The sequence below is a fragment of the Capricornis sumatraensis genome, chromosome 1 (genome assembly GCF_032405125.1).
Source record: "Capricornis sumatraensis isolate serow.1 chromosome 1, serow.2, whole genome shotgun sequence".
Lineage (NCBI taxonomy): Eukaryota > Metazoa > Chordata > Mammalia > Artiodactyla > Bovidae > Capricornis > Capricornis sumatraensis.
The window spans coordinates 82,060,124-82,068,159 of NC_091069.1; positions in this window are offsets into that span (position 1 = coordinate 82,060,124).

The window sequence follows — 8,036 nt, forward strand, 5'->3', positions numbered from 1 at the left end:
GAGCTATATTTTAGAACTGTATGTCTCAGGGTCCCCTGTGTCCTGATGAGTACCTTCCTGCACTCCTTTTTCCCCTCCTAACTGAAGCTGATCCCTTAGAAAAAGCTGGGCTGGGAACTCTGCCAGGATTTCTGGAGAGCTTTCTTGGGATAACGGTGCATCTGACAATAGAATGCTGTGTCTTTTCTGGTGTGCTGGTGGGGAGGCAGCAGTTAAACAAGTTCTTAGGGTGTGAGGGGCGTTAGTCCCGCGACAAGTGTGCGAGGGACCTGGATGCAGTCGCAACGAGGGCAGAGGCGCTGAGAAACCTTTAGCTTCGGGGAGGGGCCCTCTGGGAGACCCCCTTGCCAGTCCCACTGAAGGTTAAAGTCATCATCAGCCCTTTCCAACCCTATGTGCATACCCGCTCCCGATCCTTTCCTCACTAGGAGGAAGGACTCGCATCCCACAGCTTGCTGGATAGAGTGGCTTGGGAGAAATCTGGAGCAGTCATGATTGTAAGGATTTCATTTCCTGGTGACTTGAGTCTTTGGGCCTGGAGACTGCTCAGAGTCTGAATAATCAAAGCCTTGGGCCTTAAGGGAGACTCAACAGAATTTTGCTTTAAAAATTGCAATGCATGACAATAGAGGCATGGTTAAATGAATTCAGGTATGAAGGACTGTGCAGTAATTAAAAAGAAACAGGGAAACAGGCATACTAAGATCTCTGAGATGTACTGTAAAGTCAAGAAAACAAGCTGTAGAATAAATGTTAAATTACAACAACAAAGAACTTTCTTCCAAATGCATATATGTAAAACTGTACCAAAAAGGTGCTTTGGGCTTCCAGCAAACCAGCAAGTGCCTTGAACCTTACAGGGTTGCTTTGGGTGTTAAATGAGATAAGATACAAATGTACTTTGCAAAGGTTAAAGTGTAAGGTAGAGGATACAAAACTATACTGTACCATTGCGTCCTTGCCCTTGCTCCCAAAGTGAAATTGGCATAGGAAAGAAGGAGAAAATGGAGAACTTGTTACACTGTTCTCAGCACTTCTCATGCATTGCTTGCAAGCACTACAACCCTATGAATTAGGTATTGATATTATTATCATCCCCACTTTAGTTGAGAAACCTAAGAACTTTGAAGATAATTTCCATGGTCGTCCAGCTGGCAAGTTAGTCATAACTTCAGCCCAGGTTCTGGCTCCAGAACATTGTTGTCGGCTTTGATAACATGTTGCAGTACTATGCTGTTGTTATTTAGCAGCAGAACCATGTCTGACTGCAACCCCATGGACTGTAGCCCACCTGGTTCCTCTGTCCATAGCATTTCCCAGGCAGGAATACAGGATTAGGTTGCTATTTTGTTCTCCAGGGTATCTTCCCCACCCCTGGATGAAACCCCTGTCTCCTGCATTGGTAGGCAGATTCTTTACTGCTGAGCTACAGGGAACCCATTAAAGTACTATATCTACACTGAAATAAAGTTTACCATTCCCTTCTTGCAGCAGTTTTGAGGAAGTCAAGATTTGAACCTCCAAGAATGAGTGTGTCAAACTGATTCTAACCCCACTGAGTTCCTTTTGTCGGCTTACACCAGGCATAGGAATAACAGGAGTTAACATTTTCGGAGCATTTGCTGTGTGCAAGACACTTTAATTTTGTAAGTATTAATTTAATGCAAATACTTTAGGCAGGAGGTACTATTATCCCATTTAAAAATTTAGAAACGGGCCGTGCCCAGAGTTTGAATAACTTGCCCAGTGCAAAGACGCTTAAAATCTGGTCTCTACCCTCAGGCCGATATGGGAGTAACAAATGATGAACCAGTGCGCCGAATGCTGCAATGTGATATTTACAAAGTTCCAAAGGCGCTCACAGAGGAGCAGTCCCTGCAAGGAAAGGACGTGACATTTTACGTGGGATCCTGAAAGGTCGAAGTGAGCGAGGTTAGAGCAGGGGTGACTGCACGTGGAAGCCCTTGGGAATGCATGAGTGAGGCCTCAATCTAAAATTCTGGGTCAGAACCAAGCCAGGTGCCCACTGCAGCGCCGGCAAAGATATGCGGTGACCGCTGTCTGTGGTTGCTCTTCTGCTGATTTCCCAACCTACAGAACCGCACATCCCAGCGGGGTCGAGGGCTCAGCTTCTGCCCCCGGCTCGGGCCACAAAGAGTCCCCCCTCACCCTGGACTACGTGAGCGGCAGAGGCAAACTGCGCCACCGCTAGGCTCAAATGGTACGGGATCGTCTGGGAAGGTAGAGCGATCACTGGCGGATATGGTAAATATGTAAAGAGACTATCCGGATTGGTTGCCGCCTTCTCTGCTGTGGAAGAGCCGGGCAGAGAATCTTCGTCTAGAGAATTTTTCAGGTAAAAACGTCTGGAGCCTTCTCTTCCCGCTACAGATTCCAGTGGCGACTACCCGTGAGGTGTACGTCACGTTACTTGTTTAGAAACCAGATGTCCCTTAAGAGAATTATCTGTTCTCCACGGCAGAGAGCGCCATGCGGATAGTAGAGCTTCTGATTGGCTGCTGTGGGATGGGGCCGGCTAGATCGGAGCCCGGGCTGCCTGGGGAGAAGCCCGGCTTCCCCGCCCTCTCTCCGGTGCAGGGAGGATGGCGCCCCCAGGTGGTCTTTTGGAGCTGTTGCCTCCCGAAGTCCTTTCTTGGCTTGCTTGGTTTCCAGAGACTTTTTAACCTAGAAAGAGAAAGACCTAGACTGGAATATATACCAGCTATTCCAATACTCTTCCTTGGAAAATCCCATGGACGGAGGAGCCTGGTAGGCTGCAGTCCATGGGGTCGCTAAGAGTCGGACACGATTGAGCGACTTCACTTTCACTTTTCACTTTCATGCATTGGAGAAGGAAATGGCAACCCACTCCAATGTTCTTGCCTGGAGAATCCCAGGGACAGGGGAGCCTGCTGGGCTCCTGTCTATGGGGTCGCACAGGGTCGGACACGACTGAAGCAACTTAGCAGCAGCAGCAGCAGCAGGCTGGATGAGAGTGCAGACGCTCAGGGCTGACTTCCCGTGCTGGTTTCCAGGTTTACACTTAAGCCAGTTTCCTTTCTTTCCTGCCTGGGTCTCATCTATAAAATGGGCATAATAATAATAACCTGCCTCAGAAGATAACTGTGAAGTTTCAGTTAATTGATATGCTTATAGGTCTCACAGTGGCAGGCACATAATAGGTACATAATGAATGATAGCTGGTGGAGGTCTGTGTACTAGTTAGGAAAGAGTGTTGTGGCATTTGAAAGACTTGCCACTGATGGTCAGATTACTCTCTCTGTGTCTCTGCTTTTCATCTGTAAGGGGGACCAAACAATAGCACCTACTTAATGAAACTGGATTAATTGAGATAATACTGGTAAAAATATCTAACATATAGTAGTTTATAAATGTTGTCTCCTATTATTATTATTCAACTATTATGATTATTCTTTCCCTTCTGCCCAAAAGGTCACTTCAGCTTGCGTTGGCCCCTCTGAAAGAGGAATAGTAATTTGCCTGGAATTTGAGTCTCTAAATCTGTGACACTCATTTGTGTAAAGACCAGTCTTGGAAAATCTCTACATCCAAGTCCTGCCCATCATTTCCATCACTCTTTTAGGCACTGTTGTCTTAAGCCCCAGCTGGTACCTGAGAAGAATCTTTAAAATCATTAACATAGTCATTAACTCTTTGGTACAGAATTGGTTTGCCAGATTATCTTTAAAGTTGACTCAGGTGTTGAACAGTATTTTGAGGGTGGGGAACACAGAATGACATGTGCTGATGGGGTAAGATAAGGTGCCCTGGGTCTGAAAGTGAAGGACCTAAGTCAACATATACCTAGGGTGAGCCTGTGACGGACCAGTGATGGTGAAGTGTGTGGTGGTGGTTGGGTTCAGGGCAGCCTGGAATCCTTGTGAGTCATGAGAGATCTGAACTCTGAGTATAACTTCGTCTTTCTGGTTGTGTGACTTTGGACAAGGCACTTAGTATTTTCTGAGGACTGGCTTTATAGTTAGTAAAATAAAACTGAATTCTCTTACTTGGTGCCTGGCCCATAACAAGAAATCTATAAACACTAGTTATTGTTGTTTTTATTGTTATTAATCCATCTTCAAAAATATGTTAAGGATTATGGGACAATGGGGTATATTAAGTTTTTTAAAAAATTTTAATCATAATTATTATTATTGGCTGGGCTGCAGAGCATGTGGGATCTTAGCTGGCTGACCAGGAATTGAACCCATGTACTCTGCAGTGGAAGCACAGAGTCTTAACCACTGGACCACTGGGTAAATCCTATTAAGTTTTTGGCTTCCAAGAATCAGGGGTACCTGAGATCACCAGTCAAGCAAGTGTAGTTTACCTTTCTTTTTCCACTTCCTCCTTGTTATTTTTCTTCTGTCTCTATTAAAAAAATCTAGCTAGCTGGGGAAGCAAATAAATAACCCAGTTTAATGAGGTCTTTATAATTCCTTGGATGCCTCCCTCCCCTACTATAAAACTGACCACTCCCGATCAGCTGCCGCAGATACTCCCTTCCCTTTTGGCCTGGAAGATGGGGCTCTACCTAGAGCTTAGGGCCTGTACATGGTGGTCTCCATGTACCTCGGCACCCCTAGAGCCCTGGAGCTCCTCTTCCAATGAGGGAAGCCCAAGAGTGGAGGTGGTACTTCTGGGAGCAGATAGTATGGGAGGGGTGGGTAGGACAGTGACATCCTTTCTAGTTATACAACATTCCTTTTTTTGTGTGATTACTATATTCAGTTTACTCTGGGATGCTATATCTCTCCCATTCTGGACATGTATATAGAGCTGTTTCTCAGTTAAAAAGACAAAAGAGAATAGTGGGAAAATCTGGGGATTTTGTGTTGGGCAGACTTCCACTTGAATCTAGTTCTTTACTGTATGATCTTAGAGGAGTTGCTTATTTTCATAGTTTTCTTTTTTATACAGTGAGGGGTAATCAGAATACTACTCAGCAGCAAAAATGAATGAAGTATTGATGAATGGAATAACATGGTTGAATCTCAAAATAATCATGCTGAGTATAAGATGGCCGCCAAAAATAGTATACACTGTATGATCTTGTTGGTGTAAAAGTCTAGAAAATGCACACTAGTCTATAGCATCAGAAAGCATGCCAGTGGTGTGAACTGGAGAGGTGTGGAGCAAGGGTAATAAAGGGTGCAAGGAAACTTTTGGAGGAGGGTTTTATAGGTGTGTATATGTATCAAAACCTTCTGAACTGCACACTTTAAGTGCAGTTTATTGTATGTCAGTTCCTCAATAAACATCAAAATGAGGAGAGTAAAGCCTATTCATAAACAGTTTTGATGTTTTAGTGAAAAAAGCATGCTAAAGTGCCAAGAATACCACAAGCAATCAATAAAGGGCTTTTCTATTCTCTCTCATTTTCACATATTTTAAAAAACAATAACAAAACATTAACTTTAGCATCATATGTTTATATGACAAAGGCCTATAAGTGAGCACCAACACTTTAAGTAATAAAGGCTACAATTTTTTCCTGCTTTTTTGGGGATCATGGATATTATATATATATTAAGGATTATATATATTATATATATTTATTTAAGGATAATATATTTTTATAAGGATAAATATATATGAATATATATATTAAGGATTAAATGAGACAATCATGAGAGGAACTTTGAGCAGTGCTGGACATGTAGAAACATTCAATTTTGTTTTTGTTTTTTAACTATTATTAATCATTATTACAAATTTGATGGATAGCACATAATGAGTGGTCAGTAAATACTGGTTGTAATTACAGTTATTTTGTTTCTGGATTGGATGGACAGGAAAGACTTGCTAGAAGATCACTGAAATTAATTTCAAAAAAGGTTTGCCTTTCCTGAGACTCCTTGATGATGCTGGAGTTTTGTGCTCAGTTGCTCAGTTTTGTCCAATTCTTGGGGACCACATAGACTATAGCCCACCAGGCTCTTCTGTCCATGGGATCTTCCAGGCAAGAATATTGGAGTGGGCAGCCATTTCCTTTGTATTTGGTGACAAATTGTGACAGGAACCATCTGGAAGAAATGTAATTAATGTCCCTTTCAGTGATATAATTACTCATCATGACTGTTAATAAGATATTGAAGGTTTCTGATTTACTAATGGTGATCAGTGATTTAGATGGGAATGGCATGCTGCGATTCATGGGGTTGCAAAGAGTCAGAAATGACTGAGCGACTGAACTGAACTGAACTGAAGTGGTTCCTAGTCCTAATGAAGTGGTATTAACTTTTGGGAAATAAATCTTTGCCTTATATACAAGCAGCTCCTGAGAAACTTGTCAAAATGGAGATTTGTGAGGTTTACCTATGAAGATTTTGACTTGGTAACTCTAGGATGGGCTAGGAGTTTGTATTTTATTATGCATACCCAGTTGGTTTTGATACAGATAGGCTGTAGACCGTTCTGTGTGAAGCAATTGAGAAAACATTTTAGACCTTGGACAGCTCCTAGGGATGCTTGCTCAAGATTTTCAGGACACAGGACAGCTCCTAGCATCTCTTCCTGCATACACAGTGGGAGATGAACTTCAGTTCTCTATGGGGCTTGCCCATTTTCCTAGAGAATGGAAAAACTCAGGGTCTCTTAAGTCTGCACTTTGGGAAATGAAAAGTTTTGACCCCCTGGTGGCAAATAAGGGGATGAGTTACATGGTATACCCTGTAGTAGAAAATATTCTAAATCCTTAACTTGGAAATTTTGGGGCAGTGGGGGCGCAAGCAGCTTCCAGAGGATCTGAGACTCATTTGGGCTTGTAGGCAAAATTGTGAGGAGGATTGTGGACATATATTAATATTTTGGTGGATGGGGAAATTAACTTTGTCTCCATTTGAGGATGGAAATGTTCTGGACCAACTAATTTGTGTACTTTTATATACCACTTATGTACTTTGATAGATCTCTTAAGATTTGTGTGGGTGACTAGAGAATTTTAAGTTCCTCCTTGTTGTTCAAGTACTAGCAGCTATCTATATCACATTAACTATGACAACATCAGTAAAAACAAGCATGCAAACAATTCTTGAAGGCACCCAACTCTGACATCTCAAGTCGTAACTTGAAGTACTCTCAAGTGTTGTGGTGGAGATCTGTTAAAATTGGTACAGAATTGGATATATCTCATCTTGGCTAATCTGGAAACTTCGTATTACTTAAATACTATCTTACTATAGATTAATGTGGGAAATTAGGTCGTTTGGGTGATTAAGAAGGCTTTTTTCCCTATATATCATTTGATCTTTAAATGTTCTTATCCTTGATGGCTTTACACGTATTCAAGTAAATGGCTGTGGAGTATTGAGTTAGCTATTATTTGCAGTGGGTCAAACTGTTTCTTGCAGACAAGGTGATGGCTATTAATAGAATTTCACTTAAAATACATCCCCAAAGTTAACCCTTAATAGTCGGCAAACCATCTCACATTCATCATCTGTGGCCTACTCAGTAGTAGTCTGTAGCTTAATATTCTAATATATGTAAACAGAAAGTCATTCTCTCAAAGGCCTAGCTGATTTGAATCGTCTGTCCTGAAAGGTGCTGTTTTTTTGAGTATGGAGAAGATGCTCTTGAGTCAGCGCCAATAAGATGAGAGCTACTCCAGTGGGAGAAGGGGCAGAGCCATGAGGATGCGCATCAGATCCTCAGAGACTAAGGGCGTTTGGGGGGCAACTTGTGTCCATGACTCTGACGTTTTTCTTTCTCTGAGGAGTAATGAGATAGAAATTATTGACTGAAGGCTCTTAGCAGCTCAGCAAACCTTCTGAACTCTCTGTGCTAATTTTGGAGTAAAGATAACCCAGATCGTTTCTTTTCTTGGCATCTGTGACACCAGCTTCTCATGTCTGCTTTGTTACCTCCAGTCTCACTGGATGCTCCCTTTTAATCTCTTAACTGGCTTTGTCTTCTTTGCTTGACCTCCAGTTCTTTCCTGGGTCCTTTTCTCTACCTATGCTGTCTCCCTGGTGGATTTCATTTAGCTCCATTATGGTAATACCATCTGCATG